This window comes from Lepisosteus platostomus, chromosome 4 (genome assembly GCF_059453375.1).
Source record: "Lepisosteus platostomus isolate fLepPlt1 chromosome 4, fLepPlt1.hap1, whole genome shotgun sequence".
Classification (NCBI taxonomy): domain Eukaryota; kingdom Metazoa; phylum Chordata; class Actinopteri; order Semionotiformes; family Lepisosteidae; genus Lepisosteus; species Lepisosteus platostomus.
Genome location: NC_142614.1, coordinates 51,425,078 through 51,451,390, shown reverse-complemented (window position 1 = coordinate 51,451,390; position 26,313 = coordinate 51,425,078). Strand labels below are relative to the sequence as shown.

The following is a 26,313-nucleotide window of genomic DNA, read 5'->3' as shown; positions in this document are numbered from 1 at the left end:
TTGCCTGTCTTGTTAGCAACAGTGTATCACAAATTATTTATTGTTTTGAAGAGCACTTTCAAGAGACAGAACAGAAATCAAAGATTTCAGTAGGGTAGGAGGACATACAATATTAGGAGAATAGACAGTGTTTTAATTTTTATCAACAGGCACAGCCCACCTGGATGATATATACAATAAACTTACACCTACTGCAAATCTACTTTCAGATTCCTAATTTGAATAACAATTATTTCATTATATTTATTTTTTCATATTTTGGTACAATTTGCCATATTATCTAGTTCCTGTTAATATCCACCCAAAAACATTGTGTTCATCTGAATGGGAGAAAATGGGGTAGGGAACAATACATCAGTGGAAAATACTTCTGTATGCACTGCTTATCGGCTACACTTTCACATCTCAACAAAATCTATTAAGAGAAGTATTTAAAAAATAATAAGTAATAGGTTTATTCCATGCTGAAAAAAAGAAAAGAAAAAAGAGAACACAACGTTTCGGCCATGGAGCCTTCTTCAGCAGGCTCCACGGCCGAAACGTTGTGTTCTCTTTTTTCTTTTCTTTTTTTCAGCATGGAATAAACCTATTACTTGTTCCTTTGCAGCCTACGCATGCTGATGCAGCTACCCACCTGAACTACTTTAAAAAATAATGTTTTGTTTATGAATTGTTAAATGTTTATGAAACTACAGTTCAGAGGAAGAAAACTGCACACAAAACATAGAAAATAGCACCTAAAATAAAAGTAATAGTAGAACAAAATTGATTTTGTCTGCTTCTTTGAAGAAACATGAGATAGAATAATTATTAATCAAAATGAGTTGTGCTACTCTAGGTATATAGCCCATTATGTTTCAATTAATAGTAGTGGTGTTATTTGCAGACTATCAAAGTGGTGTTGTTTGTAGAAAATGATTCCAATTTATTTCCATAGTCATTTTGAATTTGTTCCTAGACCCTAGTTGATTTATTGAACTTTCTTTACAGTCAGCAAATGTACAGCTACAGCATTTTATTCAGCCCTGCCTTCTGCTGTAGAAGGAGATATACAATACACTGATTAATTTGTGTAGTGTTTTTTTAAATTGAAATTATCATCATAGTACTTTACCTGTGAGTAATAAGTATTGAGAAGGCATTTTGTCTCCAATAATAATAAGAAGATCCTTTATTTTAAATTATATGCAGCATAGAGATGTTTTGATAGCATTTCCAGTATTCAGCCAAAAATAAATTTCAAGAAAACCATAGTCTGTACTTTACTTTAAACAACCTTTTAAAGTACTGTTAATGGTTGGAAGTAATTGAAGTAGGTCCATCATCTAAAATGTTCTCCAAACATAAGGTTTTGTCGAAGCCTATATATATTAAATAATTATTTTATTTTATTAAGTAGATTGATGTATAATATCTTACAAAATTTTATTTTCTGTTGCCAAGTATTTTAGTCTTGATTATCTACTATTCTGCAGATTGAACCATGTTAAAGGTGTTTATATCTGAAAATAAAATAATAATAATAATAATTATTGTAATAAGTATAATGCTTATACTTATATAGCGCTTTTCTGGACACTCAACTCAAAGCGCTTTACAGGTAATGGGGACTCCCCTCCACCACCACCAATGAGCAGCATCCACCTGGATGATGCGACGGCAGCCATAGTGTGCCAGAAATGCTCACCACACATCAGCTATCAGTGGGGAGGAGAGCAGAGTAATGAAGCCAATTCATAGATGGGGATTATTAGGAGACCATGATTGGTAAGGGCCAATGGGAAATTTGGCCAGGACGCCGGGGTTACACCCCTACTCTTTTAGAAAAACGCCCTGGGATTTTTAATGACCACAGAGAGTCAGGACCTCAGTTATACGTCTCAGCCGAAGGACGGCACCTGTTTACAGTATAGTGTCCCTGTTGCTATACTGGGGCATTAGGACCCACATAGCCCGCATGGTGAGTGCCCCCTGCTGGCCCCACTGACACCTCTTCCAGCAGCAACCTATGTTTTTCCCAGGAGGTCTCCCATCCAGGTACTGACCAGGCTCACACCTGCTTAGCTTCAGGAGGTTACCAGTTGTGAGTTGCAGGGTGATGTTTGAATTTTATAAAAGTCAACTTTTAAATGTGAAATTCTTGAAATGGGGTTTCACAGGTAACACTTCATCTTAGTACAGTATAGACACATTTTTCTTTTTTTACATTTTACTTTTTCTATTTTCTTACAATACAGCAGACAAAATTACATTTTCCATGGCCATAATTATTTTTCATTCATAAACCTAGTTACAGTACATTACAATTAAGCCAACTTGGAAACATCAGAGTTGGAAACAGAGAACAACATGTATGTCTGTCTAGCAACTGTAATGCTTGTTTCCCATGTAGTTTCATGGTAAAAATATTTTGTTGTGGGGGGTAGGGGGCAAGGTAATTAAATTAAAGAAAATCGAAGTTAACTTCTTTAGACCATTTTAGGAAACATTATTTCCAAGGTACTTGAAAGGATTTCATGCTTCTCTGGGAAGAAACACATCTCATCTTTCAAGAGGCTTCTTGGGAAACTTTGTGACTACAAGAAAAGGAAGCATCTGAGATTGACATTTCTAAACTGAACAGCTGAAGACTCCTGCTGCATCTTAGTTATGGAGCCTGCCATCATTGAATGTTTTTGCAAAAATCCAGTCAATTCAAATTTGAAGTATCCTGGAGACAAGGGAATTCAGAGAAACAGTGATTTAATAATACATGAGAATACAATTACTGTCCACAATCTACTTGCAGTTTAGACAACTGAATAATATAATTCCTTTAAAGAAAAAAACAGTACACAACTGTTTTCAAAATTGTCTCCCTGTCAGAGCATTCTAAATGATTATCAGGAAGTATGCTCTACGTTAATTTTAAATGTCTTCTTCAATGCTGTTACATAACCCTGCAGAAGCTCATACAAACTAAGATTTAATTTTAAATCTTTAAAAATTTAAGTATGCTGTGGTCTTTCAACTGTTTCTCTTGACATCTAATAACTTTTAACATTGAGATTTACTCTCTATTAAAACCACAAAGGTATTTAGTTGATTTTTTTGTGCTGAAGACTTGGTACTCCATGGAATGTTTTACTAAATGATGTACTGTTTTATGAAATGAGTAGTCTAAGTTCCTTTCCACTGTTCCACTGTGGTCATTGAATAGCTGAGAGATGCATACAGCTGAACTGTTTTCAAGTCTGTATATGAATGCAATGTAAATTGATCACCAATTACTGTTGACTTACTGTACACTTCTTATAAAAGATATTTCTCATTTAAATGTGAAAAAACATTCATACAGAAAATGTTAACAATAGGCGATTGCATGTGTATGTTATATTAACAGTACAATATGTGTAAAATGGCAAGGTGCTGCATTATGTGTCAAACTGAAAATTTCATTCCAGAATGGACGTTTAATGGAATGGAAAATTAGATTCAGTTTTAATCAGAATTTTAAAAACTTTTCTGCAAACCCTGCTTTAACCGTGAACTCATTTTATTACAGACTTTCTAAAAACTGATGTCCCGGTTTTAATACGTATTTTACTCTGTGATATCACAATTAAATAAACAGCCTTGCATTAGCAGGAACTCTTGCCAGTTTGCTGCGTATGCTATGACGTGTGCATTCCTGAAATCAATGACAATTAAATTAATTAATGACAAAACAAGATGGTTCCTCTGAGCATTGTGCCTAATAATGCACCCAGGAGTGACAGTATACATGATGATCTATGCTCTTCTCATGTCCTATTGCTCTCATTGTTTCCCTTAGCTTTGAAGAGTCCCCTAAATGTATCACTGTTATGTATTTGGTAACAATATAATGCATTTATATATGTACAAACTAAAGAATATTTAATTTGGGATTAAACTATCTTCAATTCATTAGAATAAAATAAATCACCCCTCCCCCACTTCTCTATATTACATGATGTTGATATACTTGTTATAGTTGATATACTGTACCTCATGTTCTCTTAAACTGTACTGTACATTAAACAAGAGGACATTGTTGTTGTTGTTGTTGTTGTTGTTGTTGTTTTTCAGTAGAAATCAGAACATTAAAACCACAAACAAGGTGATATTTTTTTGTGGAGTGCCACATAGATCTGTTCTAGGTAGGACGTTTTCTCGAATTTCTCTCAGTGATCTTGACTGACTTGCTTCTTAACTTGGAGGTAAAACAAATATCGAGGACGAGTGAAGGTGGTTTCAGAGCATACTGTATACAGTACACACACAAAAGAAACTTACTGGCACTGGCATATTCATTGGGGGGGGGGGTTGAGAAAGTATTGTAGGCACACAGTAAGAATGTGTTTCAAATACTGTATAAGTAATATACATACAGTATACAGTAAGTATGTCTGAAAGCGATGATCTTGAAGAAGAAACGTATCAGGAGAAAGAACATAACAAAGGGGTGTATTCTAATTAAAAGTCTGTGTAATTGTAGAATAAGGTTAGGGACATTTTTTCTTCAGAAAAAGAAAACACTTTATAACAGTTTGTTAGTGAAATTTCCTTCGAATTTGGGTTCGGGAACAATCTGCTAACTAGACACAGGGATTGGATTTGTAGACCACGAGTGTGAGTCTACTGTATGTCGGATTGAACACGTTTTTAGTGTTTTTATGTACACGTATGTATGTTTACATGTCTGTCGTCTTACTGTACCTTCCTATTTGCCACTTTGGCAGTGTTAATCATGCTGTTAGTTGTTCTATCAATATAATTGTTTTGTAGTTACTAGGTGTTTTTGTTCTACTCTGCTTTTGTGCGATAGTTTCGTCGGTGTCAGTAGCATCGAAGTACTTTTCTTCCAAAAACATTAAAAAATATTACATTTGTGACAGTTGTTTTCAGATTGTATTTTAAACACAATTCAATTAATATTCAAAAACTGGAGAAACATAAAAGTGCTTAAAAAATCTTTATTTAACCACAGAAATCAGAGGGGACAAGTCACTTAAACTCTCTTCACATGTCCTTAAAGCTGTACTGTATTTACCACTAAGTGTTAGACCACCGCGTCCATCAAACTTTGCCATTCCAAGTGTTCATTAAAACAAAACTCATGAACCACTGCGAGGATACGTTCCGCTTTGCAAGGTCACTAGTATGAGCCAAGAACTACCTTTTTTGCTCCACGCTAAACTCATTGAGTGTGAGGCGAAATTGAGGATCCTCTTTTATGGGGCAAGCAAATAACTCAGTAGAGGTGGAGGAAGTCACCCGCCAAGGGTGGCGCTGTGCTCTTTTTCTCCGCGCCTGTGTCCGTGACTATGTGGGAGTGTCCGTATGCGAGAAGTCCCCTCCTTTCAGATACTGATTTCTCCTGATTCAAACCCATAGAAACGGCAGCGGCAGTGTTTCAGTCTTCTGTAGCACCGCGAGTCGCCATCTTCAGCGACCTCTGCTTCTCTCTCACCTCTTACGTTTTCTATGCACACACTCAAGTCATATTGGGGAATCAGAGCACGTCCACTGACGGACAGCCGGTTTTGTTATACCGCTGAAATCAGATTCTCCGCATTGTGGAGGCGAGGACTGCAACGGGTTATCGGAAGACAAGAGAATATTGGTAAGACAGCAGTTTTATTTAATTATTTACATTAACAGATGAATGATGTGGTTTATTGCCCGGGGACCGATAATTCATTACGTTAATGGACTTTTTTCATTTAATTTTTTGCTTGTTGAGTTCTGTTGCTCGCTTTGTGTAGGGTGTGGGTATAATAAGATTGAAAATATATTCTGAAGAAGATGGAAAAAATAAAAAGAGCAGATTAAATGAAAATTTCCTCCAGGAGGGCTGACATTGTCTAGATACTGTATTGTAGTGTTGTAACTGATTTATTCGTCCATTCATTCGTTCCATTTAATATAATTCGATATAATTGTTTTTGTATTGTTTTGTAATTTGTATTTGTATTACCTACACATAATGAATATGGGATTCTCTTACTACCCAGGTCCTCTCAGTTATTTGAGCACTAGAAACAAAATGTCAATCCACCCTGTTTGCAGTGTGATCGCCTAAGGGGTTTGACGTAGTGTGGGAATCCTTCTCCCCGTTGTGAAGCGGAATTGTGCCAATGTGGTGCGTGAAACTGGGTAGAGGTTTTTTTTTCCCGCAAGGGTCCATTGTACTATCCTTAAAGACGCTTTGAGGGTAAATGGTATTTCAAAAGCTTTCCGTTTATTTTCAAATTTATAGTAATTTGTATTCGGTCAAATACGTCTGGGTGCGTAAATGCTGGCAGCTCCAACTGCAAAACTCAGCCATTCACCCGCGGACCTGGTCTGCGGAGATAAGCTCGAACATAAAACAGGATTACTTCCTACTCGCAGTATGTTCACGACGTTGTCACCATTTACATCAGGACATTTGTCTAATCCGATTGATTAGAAATTCCAGATACAAATGCTAGAAGAACAGATTGCAACTCATTCACTTAACTGGGTTTCGCGAGTTCCTGTAGGGCGGTTGGTCCCTCAAGTTTTGAGTGTCCGTGATGTAGTGACTTTTTTACACGTTCTGTAGTGCAGTTGTTTGTTTGTTTTCTGTATCAGCTAACAGCAACTTCATTGTTACTTTGCTGGTCGATATATCAATTTATAGGCCGTGCAGTCCATTGGGGGGAATGTCGGTATTCGAGCAGTGATTGCCACACGTTTCTGTTGGTTCCTGCTACAGTAGCTCTGTTGCTTTCTTTCTTGGGGGAAAAACATGTATATTAGATTATCAATGTTTTCATGCTCGTTCGTCAAAAATACTGTACATTAAGTAATACTGCCTTTAGAGCCTGTCAGATTTTGGGTCCGCTACTCTGTTTTGTTTCCAGTGTTTGAGGTGGCTACAAATCAGGTCAATTGTGATTTTTTTAAGGGAAGTTAAAACATTACTAACGCAATTAAGTAGCACATAGGTGAGCTTTCTGTTTTTTAACTAAGGCACATATTTGATACAAAGATTTTTTGGGGTCTTTTTTCCAGGGTACATATAATTGCTGTGTATACCAAAACTTGGTAAATGCTTATTAGGGGAACCCTACTCCACTGTCTACACTACCCCAAATAGCAATGAATGAAACCTGGAGTTAAGTTATGGGCTACTGAGGAGCTTCAGGTTACAAGTTGGTAATAGATGTCCTACTAATAGTATGCTTCCCCATGGGGTGAGGATCGCTTTTCTTAAGAAGCTAACTCCACTCCATTTGTCTGCAGTGCAAAGGTGGACTGTAATGTGCAGTACATGCTAATTTCTAGTGAGCAGGAACAGCACTGAGACCAGAGTGGACTGTGCTGCACAAATGATTATAGTGTATAGTCTGCATGCATTGACACTGAATGGTTTTCCTGTTGTGGTTGTTTCCCAATGAAGACTGAAATGTTCTGTTGTTCAGCATTCTATACACCGAGTCAGTATACAATAATAAATTATTTCATACCAGTAATTTTGCATTAGCCTGCTTTCCCTCTGAATAAGTTTAACTTTCCAAGTCTTAGAGGTCAAATAGCTTAAAGATAAGTACAGTGCTTTTCAAGAACTTGAAAGCATGTTGTGTTTGATGTCATCCACTGTGAATTCAGTTTCTCATTGTCCCTTGTGCCATACATTATAAAAAGCTAATTGTTATGTTAAATATCAAAAGAGACATGGTAAGTCTTTTTCACGGAAGTCTGGAAGCTTCACAGATCTTTGTGTATGTGCATCTTTGTACACATTTGTATCCGGCTGCATGTATAGTATCATGGGCAGTATTTTGTAAGTATTTAGCTACTTTACTTTTAACAGGATTAAATTTTGGAGCAGATAAACTTTCTTTTTTTTGTATTCAGTTATAAAGATGCAAAAGGCAAAAACCTTCATGGTTAAAAAAGATGTCATAATGTACTGCAGTTGTAAGGAGAATCTTTAAATAGCCCTGTATACAGTAAATAAAGTCTGGAGAGAACACATTTCATGACAGCTTCATTTTAACTTTGAAAACTCACAGGCATAAAAAGACAGACAACTTGCTTTTGGAAGTCGATATCATCAAAACACACTTTCATTTTTGACATGGCGACAAAAGGGATTTTTTTATTAAAAAAAATAAGAATAGCTCAGGGAGGCTAAAACTGTGGGCAAAGCTCAGTTTTTGCAGCAAGTGCTAGAAATAGGAATCAGGCTGGCCCGAGCATGTCTACCTAATCCTGAAACCATCTTGTTAAGCTAAATATCAAATATGGAGTCTTTCCAATTGGTTAAAGAGGGGTCAGATACAGTGCCCTGTAAAAGGAAAGAAAAAAAGCTCATTGTTTTAAAATGCAGGACAGGCACTAAGGTAATCTTCTTATTGGCTAACATCACTTAGATTGTGTAAATGTATTGCTTGTAGATATTTCACATTTAGACATTATTATATTCAGTGTGGCTATATGTGTTCTATGAAAAAAAGACCATTAAAAATATTTGAATACTTATCCAGCTACAGTATGTCAGAATCTTTATTGTCACGTGAATGTACTGGAACCCTGTGCTCAGTATAGGATAATTAATGAAAATGATAATAACCCGTCATTGTTTTATTAACAGTGAAGTCTGTTGTCCTAAATGTTCATCATTAGAGTGGCATGGTGGCACTGTGGTTAGCATGGTAGGGGACCTGGGATCAGTTCTGGCCCTGTGCTGCTATCTGTGTGAAATTTGTATGTTCTCCTTGTGTTTGCAAGGGTTTCCTCCAGGTGCTCTGGTTTCCTGTCACAGTCCAAAGACGTACTGGTACGTTAATTGGCTTCTGGAAAAATTGCCCCTGGTGTGTGTATGTGTGCGTGATGGATGGGTGTTCTGTCCAGGCTGTATCCTGCTTTGTGCCTGTTGCTTGCCGGGATAGACTTTGGCTCTCCTGTGACCCTGAATTGGATGAAGCGGTAAGAAAATGGATAGATATTCATCATTAATCTGTTACAGTATCTTGATTTATGGAATAATAAGGGTAGGATGTGATCTGTCAACAATTCTATTTCATGTTGCAGTAAATTCCTGCCTGACTCGCTGGCTTTATCTCTAAATCCTTCTGTTTTGAGAAAGTGCTTTATCCTTGGTGGGCCAGTGCCCAAACTGACAGGCACAGGGCACAGTAAACACTAGTCCATAACAGCGCAAATGCACACAGGGTCATTTTAGAGATGCCTACTAACCTGGGCATGTCAAATGGAAACAGTGCGTGCTAATCATGAAGGGTGAAACATCTGCTCACAGCTTTGTTTTAAGGCACCTCTGCACTGTTTCCTTGATTAAAAACTATAGTATTGCCTGGACACGTGGAGGTATTCACGTAGTACTGAAAACATGGGACTGGATAGTTTTTAATTGAATGTTTGTCTTTTTTTGTGTGTTATTGCAATGTGTATTATTTGCTGTCAGCTTTAGTATTGTTTCATGTTCACATGAAAAAAAATGTACCGTAAGATTGTACTTATTATTTTTTTCCCCCCAGGAGAGAAAGAGGTTGTCTTTCATTTCCTCTTAATTAAATGGTACACAAGTCCTGGTCTTTTCAGGGCCGCATTCCCATAGGCTTTTCAGACATCTTTTAAATGTAGGCTCCATGCTGTAGAAACCTCATGTCTTTGTCTGTATCTGTAAATAGTTAAAAAATAAGGAATAAATACTGTGAGAAGATATACTGCCATTGAGAGCTCGGCCACAGTCTGCACCCTTAAACTGAAGATTGCGATGTGTAAATATTTAAGAGTCCAGCCATTTACTCTGATTCTGCATTAGGGTTTTTTATGTTTTACTTGGCTCAAACTCTTTTCAGACTCATAGTGTAATAAAACCTGCTTTTTGTTGAGCTTAGAACAGAATCGCCGAGAAGGCTGAGAATGTGAGACCCTGCACTACTAAAGCCGAAAGCGGTAAGCACGCCCTAACTATTGCAGGTCGTCTGTCATTGCTGAAGATCTCAGAGAGTACCATTTAGTTGAATAATTCTTTTGAATATTTTATGTTCAGTCTTTTTGGCAGCACAGTGATGCAGTGCTTAGCATTGCTGCCTCACAGCGCTGGAACCTTGGGTTCATTTCCAGGCCCTTAGGATTCTATCTGTGCAGAGTTTGTACGTTCTCCCCATGTAAGAGTGGGTTTCTTTTGGCTGCTTCAGTTTCCTCCCACTGTTTAAAAACATACTGATAGGTTGATTGGCTTCAGGGAGAAATTAGCCTTGTGTAAGTACGTACTGCCCTACGGTGGACTGGCATCCCATCCAGGATGTACCCTGCCTTGTGCCAGTTGTTTGCTGGGACAGGCACCAGCTCCCCCGCCAACCTGAAATGGAAGATGCGGTTAGAGAATGCGTGGGTGGGTGTTAGACCTTTTCACCACTGTTTCATCTTTTTTTGTTAAGTTTGAGATTGTTAGTTTAATCACACGGTCTTCCCCCGCAGGTCTGATTTAGTACGGTCCTTTTGTTTGTGACTTCCACTAATGGGAAATGGTGAGAAATTATTAAATCGATTCTTAAAGTGCTGCAGTGGTCTGATACAAGGGTGTATCCTGCCTTGCACATCTTGCTTACAAAGATAGGCTCCGGTGTCCTTGTGGCCCTGAATTTGATGAAGCTGTTAGAAAATGGATGGATGGATTCTTAAAGTGGTCCTGTAGATTTAGGATTTTTTTGTCATCAACTGTGTCCCATTCAGGTTAATGCTTTTATTTTTTTTAATGGCATTGTTCAAAGACTATGATATTCTGTTTGTTTTCTTTGGAACCAACATCTTTTAAATGACAGATCCTGGAGATAGTAAGGGGAAGTCAATTTTACCAGTGGTTTATTAGCTTGTAATGTCTGTGACTTTCACAGCAGTGAGGCCTTTTGACCTCATTAGGAGGGAAGATTAGGAAACAGCCACTACTCTTCCTTCAGGACTAGTCTACATTTGGTTTAACCCTTCTCTCTTGGAGTCTCTACTACAATAGACTTGGCACATTTGCAAAGGCAGTTTATTTTCCATAGACGTTACTGAACTGTAAAAGTTGAAAGAAAAGGCTTAGAGTTCATCTTAAAATATGCACAAGTTAAGGGATAGCAGCTATTTTAAGGGATAGCAGCAAATAGGGATAGGTTATGTGATGTACAGGGGCAGTCAGAACAAGTCAGAACTTTCATTTAAAATATGCAATAATCCATCAAATGAAAAGTAACATTTACAGTATAGCAAAGATATGCGTAATAAAGTTTTATGAGTTATGCTTTTTTACAAGTGTGGAATACACAGTAATTCAGAATAGTGTGTGATACTTCACAGCTGCTCAATTTTGTATACAGTTAATATAAGCACAGTTCCATAAAATGTTAGCTTATGAAAGAATGGTAGTGATCTGATCTGGTCTATAGAATTACTGTAGATGTAACAGTAATATATATATTAAAACAGGAATTATTACAAAGGTTTGCAGTAGTTGAATAGGAAAAAGGATAGACATTTGGTAATGTTTCTTCACTCACAGAGATTTGCGCAGAACAAAACAATGAAGGCAGTTACCAGCAATACAGTTTTGATCTAGGAAATCATATAACTATGGTGGATGATTTACCAGTAGACGTGGGTAATGACCTTGTTAAATTATTATTTTTTTAATATGAAGTGGTTTGAGAATAGAATTTTCTTATTTGTATAAATCACAAAGAACAAGACTACATAGCTACAGATTTCAGCTGTGACAAAATGCTTAGTAACATGGCTTATTTTGACAATAATAACTCCAGTGACGTATATAGGCCAATTCTAAATATGTCCCCTGAAGGAGAATTGTGAAGAAGGCTTTATTCAATCCAGATCTGCCTCGGTTAAATCACAGAGCTGTTCATCATTGATGTGGTTTATATTCATCTGTACCTTTCATGCTGCATGGCTCCTGCCCTTGGTTGTCAAGCTTTAGTGTTTTATTTTTGCACATTATTCAGTATAACGTGTATATTGGTTGAGCTCCTTAGCACTTTAACCCTTTGGAGTGCCGGGATCTTCATGTTAGATTTTTATCTGCACGGCAGTCTTCTGTACCAAAAAAAGCAAATGATTTGCACGCTTGGCGAACATTTGGGACGTTTTACAGTACTGCAACTTATTGTTTCCAAATACTCAATCTCAGGTCTTATACAAGCAGCCTGTGTATTTTATGTTTTGTGATCAACAGTTGTGGGAAACATCTTTTCACGTTAATGTCGTTGATCCAAATTTTGCATTTCTTGTGTAACTGCTGCCTTTGGACATTTTTTCGAAGAGAGTTTGCTAAAGGCAGTAACCTAGAATTCAATGAGGAAACATTTCAGTGTTGTTTTGCAACCAGATATGAATGAGCTTGTTTGTTAACAGATAATGTGATTTTGCTGAAAGACGACTTGTGTTCAGGCCATTGATGGGATAGACTTATGACTGATGCATCTGATGAAGTAGGTCAGCTAATAAGTGAATACTATTTAAAATCAGTTTAAAAAAGATTCACAGGAGGAATGATAGAAGAGTTTTCACTGATTTTACTCTTTAGTGTTTACCTCTGTTAAGTGAACCTAATTGTAGGTAGACTTGTCCCATGAAGGTTTAAGACAACAGCAAGCTTGGAAAAGTGCATTATTGTGTATCTCATCTGTTCTTGAGGAAGAATTAGACTGGGACAAGTTGACAGGTTTCCAAGTGCATTCCTTAAACACTGCGCATATGTCTTTTTCTGTTTTGTTACTTTTCCACACTCTTTTGATTTTTTTTTCAACTGGATCTGGTCTCCTGTGTTCCGGGTTACATAATTAACCTATTTTATTTAGTACCAGAATTTAATGTATGTACAGTATACGCTAATAAAAACCTATCATGAGAAACAATCTACAGTAAACCCCTTTGCACGCTGTCTTTTGTCACATCGGAGCAGCATGTGTTATAAATTAGGTCTGATAACATTCTTACTACCCCTCAATAACCAGTAATGATTTAAAGTGGTGCCTTATGTGCCAGTGACTGATCTCCTAGCAGTGAAACTAAAGCCTGCTGTATTATGATATTGCAACCCACTTACAAATAAATTCACTGCAGTATTCCTATCCTGCTATCATTTTGTACCGTGGCGTAGCAGGAACAGAAATCAAATTTAAATAAGGTTCGGAGTTTCAAAACAAGTAAAGCTCTTACCATGCAGCCCACACGACTGAAACATTAATCGCTACTGATGTCAAGGAGCTTTGAAGTGCTGAAAGGGCTACAGTTCTGTACTGCAGAAAAGAGATTGATTTGTAATAAGTGTTGCTCAATCAGCCTGCTAGAGATACGTGTTTACAGAGAGCAGCTACAGAAATTGGATGTGCACAGCATGCATTGATAGCAACCAACAACACAAGTCGTAATGCAGTGCCCTGTTTACAATTACAATTACAGAAAGCCCTTTTCCTACATGAATAACCTTATTAATAGGACCTGCTGCAAGACTATCTGTTGCTCAACATTTAGGTTAAAATCAATGCAGTGTTTCTAAAAGTGGTGGGCATGGGAATGGGGAACATGTGCCTCTTACTGTACGTTTATAATAACCAGCATTCAATCAGTGTCAATGTAAAGATGTGGTTTTTCGATAGTATGTACAAAACAGTTAAGTGACTTAAATTCCAGTTATATCTCCCTCATAATTGCACTTAACATGCCTACTCATTTTAAATGTTGATAGGAGATGAGATTGATAAAATCAATGTAGCTCCAGTTAGCCTACACCCTGATACTTGAGGAAAACCATATCCATAGCAACGCAACATGAATCATAGGATTACTAACTCAAGAATGGCAATGTCGTCAGGCAATGAAAGATTGATTTGAAGGCAAAAAAGAATTCAGTTTCCTTTGTAAGATGCATTCTCATGCTCCTTTAAATGGAAAGAGTAATGGTATATGAGAAATTTGTCACTTTGCCTTGACCTTATTTTTGTCTTCCAATACAAATAGTGTGAATCCATCACTTCTCCTGTTGCAGTTACTGGAAGTTTTAATACATATTTCCAAACTGTAAGTGTTTACCTCAGCCTGGGGTTTTTAAGATCAGTGGCTCCTTTAGAGCAGCTCTTCCTCAGGCACGTGGATTCCTTTCTGAACGCTGGCCCAGTTTCTGTGAGCATTTGCTTGCAGCTCTCGCATGGTTTGAGGACTGTCATATTACATTTTCATAGGTCTTCCAACCTACCATACTATTTTCATTTGAGCAATCTGTTTTTATCATTATTTTCAATTTTTGTCTTCTACCTTTTACAGACTGTATACAGTAAGTAGGTGACTAAGCTGGAAATCTCAAGGATATCAGAAACGTTGTGTGCTGTCATGCAGTATCTCCACATGACAAATACCCATTAAAGACAGGTAACTCTAGGTAGCTTTTTTCAGTACTTAGCTAATTGGCTTAACATTGATTTTTCTCCGCTACAGCAGTACATTTTGAAAAGCCTATCCTATGTGAACATATGTTGGGAAAGCTCACTTTAAATGTGAATTTTCACTCTACAAATGCATGTCCTTGGACCATATGACTCAAGGACAGGAACTTACAAAAAAACCCATGCAGTACATTTAAAGAAGAGTGATGTTCAACAAAAAAAATACACGTAATTAAACAGGTTTTGGTGTAAGACATTTGTTTAGCTTACAGCTGAAATAAAGGGGTTTATAACTGCAGGGCTTGTATTGTTGTGAGAAAATATATTCTTAAAAGGAAGTTCCCCATTCATATTGTATAATGTCTCAGAGCATTGCAAAAATCTGAGTTTGTTGGTTGTACCACAGACACCCTGAATTTGCTTATCAGCGGCTTTGTGTACAGCTTTATGAAATCATTTGTTGACTTTAGGAAATGGTTGTGGGAATACAACTTGTATCAGGCAGTTATTAGGGATGGCGCTAATTTTCAGGTTTGAAGAAACCTCTTTGACCTTTTATCCTCCCGACTGAAAGATATTTCTGTCACCTCTCATCCTCTGAAAAGATGTTTGCTAAGCAGCCAGATACTGACATATTATTTTTATATTTAGCACAAATCTTTCCAAAAGCCTTTTACAGCTTATTTGCTGTTGTAGTCTTAAGTCCAAGGCTGCATTTAGTGCATTTTAAAAAGAGTATAATATTTTCTTAATCACCTGTATAGTATTTTGTTTTTAAGTTCTTACTCCATAGAGACCATTGTAGTTATGAAAGGAAAAGGATATAACTGAAAGTACCAATCTGTTGTCAAAGTCCTCATGATGTGCAGTAGAAAAAACTTCACATATTTTATAGGGAATGACATCTGCTTGTTTTAGATGTTCTTTAAGGAAATTGGAATAATGTACTGTGAGGGAATGTTGAAGGATGACAATAAGTGTTTGTTATGACCGAATGGGTCTGCTGTCAGCTATCACAAATGAGATTACTTTTATAAAACAACTTATTGTCATAACAATGATAAGTCCTTACCATTATATAGCATATTTCATTCCAAAGGATTCCAAAGCACTTTCCACATCTGGATGACAAGTGGCGGCCATTTTGCAATGGCAGCCCCACTACACAGCAGATCAGGAGAGTAAGTGAGAGATTGTGTCACCAATTGACTTCAGAAGGAACTTTAGGAAGGCTGGGTCATACCATTTTATAGTGGAATTCATCCAGAATATTGTGCTTCACCCCTCTACTCTTTCAAAAACTTCCATGGAGTCTTTAATTTCGAGTAGTCAGGGCAACGGATTAATATCTCTTCCGATGGATAGCTGCTCTGCAGCCCAGTGTCTCTGGTTATTGGCAAATTGGGATGTTGGGTTGGAAATTGGGATCTAGAAAGAGGGGCGCCACCTACTGGTCCACCAACACACTTGTAGCAGCAGTTTCTTGAAAGTCTCTCTTACTGTTGCTGACCATGGCACAGCCTTGATTAGATTCTCAGATCTGACGAGATGAGGTTGGAAGGTTGTAACACTGCTGCCCCCAGTGTTAAGAAAATCACTGCAGTGTGTAACACTGTTATTTGTTGATCCTCTTTCGCTCTGCATTTCAGGTGTTGAGACAGGCAGCAGATGAGTTGACAGCTTCGCTGTGGCTCGGTCCCCAGTCTGTCACACCAGTCATGTCAAATGTTTTTACCTTTAGCAGAAAAGATTACCAAATGGTCTCCCAGGATTTCAGTTTCCTCTGCACCAAAATTGTAAAGAAAGAAAAGGTTTACTCAGGTTTACGTTTCTTGCTACATTTGCTACTTTTATTTGTATTTGTGTTGCTAAAGGCCACATGATGGTTGGAGGCTTGGTCTGTGATCAATTACCTCACGAAAATCGTACGGAAAACCCCACAATTCTGATAGGATGACGTGATGGAGAATGAATACATTGATTTTTAATTACTTACAATATGAAACTGGTTCTGGAATGTTTTCTATGTACTCAATGTTAATCTTACAATATGAAAATATTTATGAAAATTATATTCTCTGTTGTTGACATATGCTTAAATGTATTTCTGTAACTCTTATAAGACTCCTGTTGTTAATTTTCTAAAGGATTAATATTCAACTATTATCTTGCTTCCATCTAAATGCTGGTATTACTTTGCATGCATATACAAGTCATACATGCTAATGTATAATTAGTAACAAGAACAGCATCTTAGTTTTGTGATTCACTCTTCTTTTATTTACACTGTGTGTTTAAAAGACCAGTATTTTGGCACTTACTGCATGTCAGGATAACAGCTGAGTGGACTAGCAGGGGAACAGTAAGCAGCGCAGCCCATCACGGATATTATGTAACCCTGTTTCTGTATTGCTGATTGGTAAATAGAAACTGCAGCTATAATGCCACAGCCATTCAGTAAATGGGCCTGCAGACGTTGTTTAGCTTTCTTTTATTTCTGCTGTTTACATAGTGTCTGGATTCCTCCTTGAAGTGCTGTAGTAGTCCTCTATGTTTGATTGGGCTGAGAGTGAAATTTATTTTTGAAAGGTAAACTGCCTTGATTATTTGAAACTCTGAGACTCGCAGACCCCATTTACCCCAGCCAAGGTTTCAGCTGATGACCAAATCCAACTCGAATTCCAGCGGGCCCTGTTTTAACTGGTCAGGCTGGTCTCTGTGTTCTGGTCTAGCAAGTGGATTTAATGTGAAAAAGTCTCTGAACATCCATGGAAACTACCAGAAAGGACTGTAGGCATACAGACTGATCGAACTGATCGATTTTAAGCTGCTTTCTGTCCTACGATGATATTGGTATAAGTTAGGGGGACATGGTGGCACAGTGGTTAGCATTGCTATTTTACAACACTGGGGGCCCTGGGGTCAGTTCCTGGGGTGCTATATGTGTGGAGTTTGTGTGTGCTCCCTGTGTTCACATGGGTTTCCTCTGGGTGCTCTGGTTTTCTCCCACAGCCCAAAGACACACTGGTAGGTTATTTGGCTTCTGGGAAAATTGGCCCTGGTGTGAGTGTGTTTGTGTCTGTGTGTGCCCTGTGATGGACTGGCATCCCATCCAGGGTGTGTCCTGCCTTGTGCTCATTGCTTGTCGGAATAAGCTTCATTTCCCCCATGACTCTGTGAGTGGCTGAATGTGAATTGTTAGGTAACCATTCTAGTAATTACATTTTTTCTTGTCCACACACTTATTTTTAAAGAAAAAAACATTTTAATATTTTACATTAGATATCTCCTACAAGGGATGAAAAGAGCAGACTTTCAGTTTGGTCACACGGCATATTACAACAGTGTTTACTGAATACTATAACATTTTATCGATTGATTTGTATTGCTAAATTTAAGTAAAATCAATGACCTAAAACGTTAAGTCAATTACATACTTTGAAAGTGTGGTCAAGGATTCAATCTGCATACTTAAAATAATAAAGAATCTAAACACTTGTTAAAGAACTGCACTCTTCAATTATTCATTATTTTTTATTTCTGTTCTATGTAGGATTTAAAGTCATCACTTCTCTTTATGTAGGCTGCTGGTTAACATTTTATGAATGTATCTTTATGTTATAAATGGTGTTGCAATGTACAGTTCATGAATAGTTTATTTGGAGAATTTGGAGAGTTGTGCTGACTTACCATTACAAATTGATAAAATACTGCAATATTTTTCTTTTTTCTTATGTTTTTGTTTCTAGTTGTGTTATTAAATGTTTTGGTCAAGAGATAAAAAATGGTAAATGTTTTTTGTTTCTTTCCTGTACCAGAATGTGAAAATAACTTAAAGTACACTATTCTGAAAGTAAATCTATTATACATTGGGAGTAAGAAAAGAAATGTAGAACTACAGAAGGAATTTAACACATTTTGTAGTTTTGTTGGTGTTATACAAGGATAAGTCTTCAGAATATCCTTTAAGGTATAACTAGAGCATTCTGACCAAATGTTTGGCCGCTGTCTGTGCTTTTGAAGTACAATATTTATGTCTGTGGTTTTTCTTCTAATTATTGGTTAACACAATGCACCAGCTGGTGCTATTCATCTGATAATGAACATTTTATTTCCTTTGAACTATGAACTTGCAGCAAGAATGTACCTTTGCTGTCTTTTATTATCCTTCACCTATTAATAGATCAAGTGTCCAATTGTTTAGTTTTGTCTGTTTGTTTCATTTAAACAAAACAGTATAGTCTACCTATACATTTTTTGCAAAATATAGCTATTATGTCTTCCTAGTGTGTTCTGCTAGGGAGGAAGAACAGCTTTCTGAGATTGTATACCAGTATTGTCTTACTCTTCCCAATCTAATCTTTGTATGCGTACACACTTGTTCACAACTAGACTGCTGGCTTTAGAACTATAATTCCCTACATTTATATAGCACTTTTCATCTTAAGGAAATCCCAAACTGCTTTACACATGGAACCTACTTTAACCACCTCTGAGGTGCAGTAGGACTGAATCTGGGAGATGCATGGCAACCGTGAGGCACCATCAGCCCCACTACACGACGGGTCAGTCAGAGAAGTAAGAAACTCCATCGCCAGTTGAATTAAAGGTGAACTGTAGGAAGATCAGTTTGTGTAAGGAGTGAACTGGGGATAACACCTCTGTTCTTTGGAAAGTGCCATAGAATCTTTTATGACCAAGTTGTCCCTGTCACCGTACTGGGGTATTGGTTTAGAAATTCTGGTCCAGAGTATAGAATTCTTCCTGCTGTGGCAGGAATCTGGATTTCCCTGAAGGTCCTTGTATTATTTCATTTTGTAATACACAGTATTATTGGAAGTAAAAAGATTATAACTATCCTTAAATTATCAAATTATCATCCACAACTGGCAACCCACTGAAGCTAAGCAGGTGTGAGCCTGGTCAGTACCTGGATGGGAGACCTCCTGGGAAAAACTAAGGTTGCTGCTGGAAGAGGTGTTAGTGGGGCCAGCAGGGGGCGCTCACCCTGTGGTCCATGTGGGTCCTAATGCCCCAGTATAGTGATGGGGACACTATACTGTAAACAGGCGCCGTCCTTCGGATGAGACGTAAAACCGAGGTCCTGACTGGGAAAAATCCCAGGGCGCTTCTCGAAAAGAGTAGGGGTGTAACCCCGGTGTCCTGGCCAAATTTCCAATTGGCCCTTACTAATCATGGCCTCCTAATAATCCCCCTCTATGAATTGGCTACATTACTCTGCTCTCCTCCCCACTGATAGCTGATGTGTGGTGAGCGTTCTGGCGCACTATGGCTGCCGTCGCATCATCTAGGTGGATGCTGCATATTGGTGGTGGTGGTGGAGGGGAGTCCCCATTACCTGGAAAGCGCTTTGAGTGGAGTGTCCAGAAAAGCGCTATATAAGTGTAAGCAATTATTATTATTATTAATTATTAAATTCAATGTGCTGTTTCTCTTCTCTTATTGGGGAAAAAAAAACAATGTGTATAGCTTTACATTGACAGAATTAATCACAGATTATGTGCTACTGTGCTTCTTGCAGTTAACATTTCCCATCTGTTTAACAGATTTTTAATTGGATGTCACGGTATTCAATCACTGAATTAGCCTAAAAATTCAAATCTACTAATTTCTGTCATAAATATTTTTTCCTCATGAAACCCTCTGCCATCAGAAGCTTTCTCAGAAAGATGTCTAGGGATCAGATTTTTTCTCGCCATTTAATTTCAAAGGAGGTCTTCTAATAGCTCCCGATTGTTGTAATGTAACAAGTGTATTATGCACTCTGTAGAGAACCTGGGAAATGAAGCACTTGGAAACGTTAAACTTTTCCTTGAAGCTATGTTCCACACCTCTAGTGTGCTAAAAGTTATAACACTTAAGTTAAAACACTTAAGATGAACCACAATTTAAGTCTGTCAGTCAACTGAAGTAACAGAAAAAAACAGCTGATCTTGAGACAAAAGATCCAAGGTTTTAAGTGCCAAGGTATTTGTGCAGTAAGGATTTACACATCCATGGTACAGTATGCCTGTGCTTATGAGTTGTACGTAAATGTGCCAATTTTAATCGCACTACAGCAGTGCCATGGCTCAGTGAAAGATAGAAAGAATGCTATTAGTAGGGTGGAGGATCATGTGGTACCACATGTGAATTAAATTAAGCGTTCAGTGTCTATTTGTCCATCTTCACTAGGTTCCATCATGTAACGGTAACAGAGCAGCTCGATCTGAGTGTCAACAATTTAGGTCACCATGGTGCAGTGTCACGACTCTCCAGAAACAGGGAGAAGATGTAGTATCTAAATGTGCAGGAGGTTATTAAGGGATTGGCATCACCTGTTGAAGGCCGGTTAAACCCTGTGTAAAGGTTCAGAGAATACACGGAGCTTGTCTGCTCAGGTTTGTGAGTCTGCTTATTTGAGGGACATCTGAGAGAGAGTGAAATATCTTGCCGCTGTGGGTAAGAACAAAAGTCATGAAAGGGATTTTGTGTTAAAAACTAAGACTCCTGGTCTTGGTGGAAGTTTTCAGGGTGAGCTGTCTAGGAGCAGGGAGACCCCTAGATGGAAAGGCTGTTGAGACCAAGAAAAGGCAGCCTTTGTTGTCTCCATGTTGGCCGAAAGTAAATCATGGTATTAGCTTCAACAACGTGGTTGAGTAGCTTGTTCAGGACCATCATTAAAATGTGTACAAAAATGCCTTCTGTTCTTACTTTTAAAGGGGACCTGCAATACTACTTTTATATTTTGGGTTAGAAAGAATCAGTATTCATGAGTGCATTACAAACCACAATAAAAGTCAAATGTACACAGTAACTTGTAAAACCTCCAATTTACGTCACAAAATACATTAAACTTGCAGGTAGGTGCAGCGCCATGTTCTGCTCTTCAAAAGGAGACACTTAAAACGTCCAGTGACGTGATGTGGCCCTATTACATTGTAAACAAATTGTGAATATATCTTTTATAATCCAATAGAAATTTCGCTCTCGATTTCGAAATGTTTCTGCCAACAAATACTACTCACTTGTTAACTCTGCATGCAGACCATGTTGGAACATTTCAGCAGTGAAAGGTCTGCTGCACAACTTGTATTTATTCGCTCGTACATCACATTACATTAGTCATTACTGTGACTAGTGAGCACGAAGGGCCGCATCACATCACAATTCATAGGAACCCGAATGTGAGTTTGTGACAACATGGCGACTTATAGTACTTTCACAAAGATCATGATTTTGTGCTTAATTTGAAATTTGTAAAAATCGTTTATAATATCAATGAATTTATTCTGTTACAGAGATTTAATAACCGGTCTGAGAAATTGGGACTGCAGTTCACCTTTAAATGCATTCTCCTTTCATTTCTGCTTCTGTCCTCTGTGTTTTAATGTTGAATGAAGAAGTCCATGTGGTTGACTTTGTCCCTTCCTTTGGGGACTGTGGATACTTCTTCTGGGTCCTCTACTAATCTATATGTTCAGTATGAAAAAATTCTTCTGCCATGGCATAACAAAGAGGTCAACACACACCCGAGGATATAAGTTAACCATTTTGCTTTCTCGCATGATGCGCTGAATCTTACGAAGTGCTGCTTCTTGCAGCATATTAAGATGGCATATCTGTAAATCCAGAGATCCCTTCAAGCAGAACACTGACGAGGCTCATTGATAATTCCCCACCAGAATGAGGAATGTGAAATGATTTGTACTGGCTATGACATTTTAGTATTGCCTCGAGCAGCTTGTGGACATTTTGATTACAGTTTCTGGTAATGAGGAACTATCTGCAGATTCAGCTTCACCATCTTAGAGTAAAACCTTCATTAAGTGAAGAATGTGCAGTCATGGCAACCAGAAGAGGTGAAGATAATTTGTATGTCACTTGCTGTTAGTTTAGTATTAGGGAGTTTCCAGGAGGTTATGTCAAGCAGTCACTCCTTGGATTTTGAGGGAATGTGCTCATTAGGTCTTCAGTTTGCAATAACTGTTATTCCCAAAAATTAAATGAACAGTTTTTTAAGTAGCACATTTTATACTGTATAATTCAGTTATAAGAAGGATTAATGTTCCCATAGTAATATGAATTTTATTACAAAGTAATAGGTGGGTTTTGATTCTTTAAGACATGCAGGAGGGACACTACTGTTCCTTTGAGCAAAGCCTATCACTCAGGTTGCTCCAGTAAATGCCCTTCTTTATAAATGGGTCTGCAGGTTGTCTTTATGATTTAGAAGTTCTTCTCAGTTGATTTGCTAAAGGAACCAAATACTGATAAAATGAAGAACGATTAAGTAATATTAAAAACGTGGCAGAAGTCTGTACTAAGAAATATCTAACCAATCTACAAAATCTTAATTGGAAGAAGGAATACATGTGTGTGAACTGTACATCTGTTAGCCTGACGTTTGGAGATATATCATAACCACAGTCTTTTATTCTCAGGCCTTCTGCATATTTTTCTGTATCATTACAGTTAATGATCCTACTTGGAATCTTTTATTTAGTAATAAAATATCTGTGCCAACCTATGACAAACTTGAGCATACCAAATGAAGAATTTATACTTTCATTACACATGGGTTAAGGCGATTTTGAAGAAATTATATAATTAACTGGTGTTTAAAGCTGACTTAACTTGGGATAGAGCTGTAATGCAAAGGAACTGCTTTTCAGAAATAGGTCTCATGCAGTCAGCTCACTGTATCTACAAGTGTACAGTACATGTGTGTCATCATGCTGTAAGTTGTGGTGAACTACTGTAGATGCAGGGTGTAACAAATGTCTCCATGCCAGTGAAACTGATGGTCTGTTCTTTTTTAAATCCATTCAAGACCTTTACATGTATGGCGATTGTGAGATGCAAGACCTTTGCGAACCAGCCCCTCATGCTGTTGGTGGTAGACGGGGGAGGGGGACATCTTTTGGGGTGCCCTGTTTTCGGCAGAGTGGGTCCCTTTGCCTTTGCATTTCTGGGAAGGTGTAAAGATTTGAATTATTTCTTTAGTCATGTTGGGAGCCAGCTGTCCTGCTAGCTCCAGGCCTGTCTCACACCACGACACCATGACCTCTGTTACCCATCTGCTCAGGCTTGGAGATGCCCAGTTTGCAAGAGCCAAGATAATCTCTGGTGCTACCGTGGATGCTGGTAAAACTCATGGAAAAGAGAGGTTCTAGGCTTATCAAATGATAGGCAGGCACATTTTAAGCATTAAATTAAAATATCTATAACTTTAAGTGATCTAAAATAACAGCAAGTAGGAATATTGGAAAAGGCTATTTTGGGGAGTTTTGTTTCTTGACCTTGCATCTTGATGTAGATTTATTGATGTTTCCAGAAAAGCCAGAGCACATCTCAGGTCTGCAGGGATGCAAGATTGAATTGATTCATCAGATGCTGCGTTGTGTTCACTGGTGTGAACTGAAAACAGTGTTCATTTTAAAATAACTTTTTTAAAAGCATCTTATCAAGGATGGGTACTTTACCATTAACTATCAATAAAGGTGATGACAGGATTTCGAATTTTAGGGTAGTAGTCTTTATTTCTCATATAATTCAGTTGAAATAGTTATTCTAGCCTCACTACACTTCGGTTCAGGTGGTGAAGTGAGAAATTAGTTCACCAAATGAATTAAGGGGGAGCTTTTAAGCCAGATTGTTCAGTCCCCTAGTGGAATTATCTACTATGTTGAGGTACTTGGGATCTTTGGCTCTGTCACCATAGTGTAGCCTCGGATTGGAAACTCTGGTCCACGTGGCAGGAGTGCAGCTAACTGTTCCACCAGCACCAGTCCCATTCCATTACCGACCTGCCACAGTGTTGCTGGGTGGCTGGTGTCAAATTATAATTTTTAAAAGATAAAGTTCCCAAAATGACAAAGATGCTGCTCCCCAATGGAAGCCTTTTCTTAAACTTCCTGAATGTCTGAATTTTCTTTACATCTCTACCGATAAAGATATCCAGAAAGAGAACATTTGTACTTACCCTTTGGGTTGAATATCTGTGGCAGAATACAGTTTAAAACTATGAAATCACTAGTTTTGCAGCAATTCAGTGAAGTCAAGATAGTATCACTTCTTTCTGGTTGCACGCTGCTATTCCTGCCAGTTGCTTCTGAGGCATGGTCCTTCCTCTCAGATCCATATTGCGACGCTTCATTCCATTATGATTTATCGCAGTCACACAGCTGTAAAAAATCTGTGCGCACACTTGGTTCCTTCGTCAGAAGTCTTTCTTTGTGCAGGTCCTTAATTGCATAATCAGTACTGATGTAGGGCAGATGAAATTAAAGACCTCAATAGGATTATCCAAATTCTGCAGTACAGTAGCAAAGTTCAAGGCAGGCAATATAATATTTAACGGGTAATGAAAAGACATACATGTATGGTCTGCCTGCAACGAGAAAAAATATATCAGAGCTTCTATATGAAAGCACTAAACCTTCTATAAAGTATCTTGATTTAGAAAGCTGAGCATGCTGTTCTTGATGCCCTTAAAGTTAACTAGGAAGCAGAGTCTACCCGGACAAGAGGTACATTCATGTTACAATATCAAATTTTATTTACCTTTGGTTGGACTTTTTAAGATCTCAGTGCATTTTTCACAGGCTTACATGGTAAAAATAAGCAGGATTTCCAGAGTTTATTGTAAAATATTCTAGATACTTGATTAACCCAATTAATGTAGTACTGTTTCAAAATAGTTCTGGGCTTAAAATTTAAAAGTGATTTTATATTCAATGATTCCTACATGACAAGCCGGGATGTTTGAATGAATTTAGTTTTGTCTGAAGGTATAACTTTTCTCATAAATAGGAGTGCCAAGTTGTAAACTAACATTGTAAGCCTTAACTGTTTCTAATTGCTCTTTACAAAGTAAGGACATTCTGCCAAGACTTTCAATAAGAACACAGGGGACTGCTGTAATATAGAAAATCACACAGTGAGCCTTGTGAAAGACACAAGAAGAAGCATTTGAGTGTAATGAGCTGCAGGAGAGAATGTTAAACTAATTCCAAGTGAGATGTAATAATTCAGCATTGTTTTAGATCTCACTGGCATCCATAGTAAACAAAAACTCGATCGGTTATTTACACATTGGCACAAACATAGATTAAATTAATTTAACCTTTCAGCTGTTGATTTTGTAAATACAACAACAGAGTATTGTACACTATTTAAATGTAATTACACTCCCCTTAAATTAAAAAGGTTTTAGTTGTTTAGGAAGTTGTTTTCTTAACAGCAGTGCTTTTAATGTCTTCTAGTAGTTTATGGACAGAACAGTATCTGTACTTTCTTGTTGTGCAAACCTGCTTATCATATATTTCAAAGATACATAATGCTGATGCTGGAAGAATACTGTGTATACATGGACATTTTCTTCCACATACTTAGTCTCATTTAATTTTTTAAGCAGTAATGAATGTATAGTTTATATTCTTGTAGTGATATATTTCTATGTATGTCAGTGATAGTTTGTTGCATTGTTACTTTGATGATTTTTGTGAGGCCCCTATGACAAATGACTGAATTCCAATAAGGAATTATCAACACAATTCTGCTTGCCAAGAGTACAGGAATATGATATTTTGGTTTTGTACAGGGATTCTAATACTTTGCGGAAAGGTCCTAAGATAATCCAGCAATATAGCTAGACATTTTAAGTGCAATTTTCGTCACACTTTTGAATGTCCATTTTGATTCTTACGCTTTTTCCAGTTAATACGAAAATCAATAAAGCATTTTATCACCCACATCCAGGTTATTGAATTGCAGTCTTCAAACACTTAAATGAAAAACAAATAAGGGGATTGAACAAAACCATAAATGCAGAACTACTGTGGAAGATTATGATAAACACTGTGGCCTACAG

General features: G+C 37.6%; 1 protein-coding gene across 1 annotated transcript in view; it reads left to right on the top strand.

Moving 5' to 3' along the window:
- The first annotated feature begins 5,342 nt into the window (after positions 1-5,342).
- Positions 5,343-26,313, top strand: part of cdc42se2 (CDC42 small effector 2) — a 59,567-nt gene continuing 38,596 nt past the window's right edge. The window contains exon 1 of the mRNA XM_088629816.1: positions 5,343-5,626. The gene's annotated coding sequence lies outside the window, so the exon portion shown is untranslated. The remainder of the gene's footprint in view (positions 5,627-26,313) is intronic.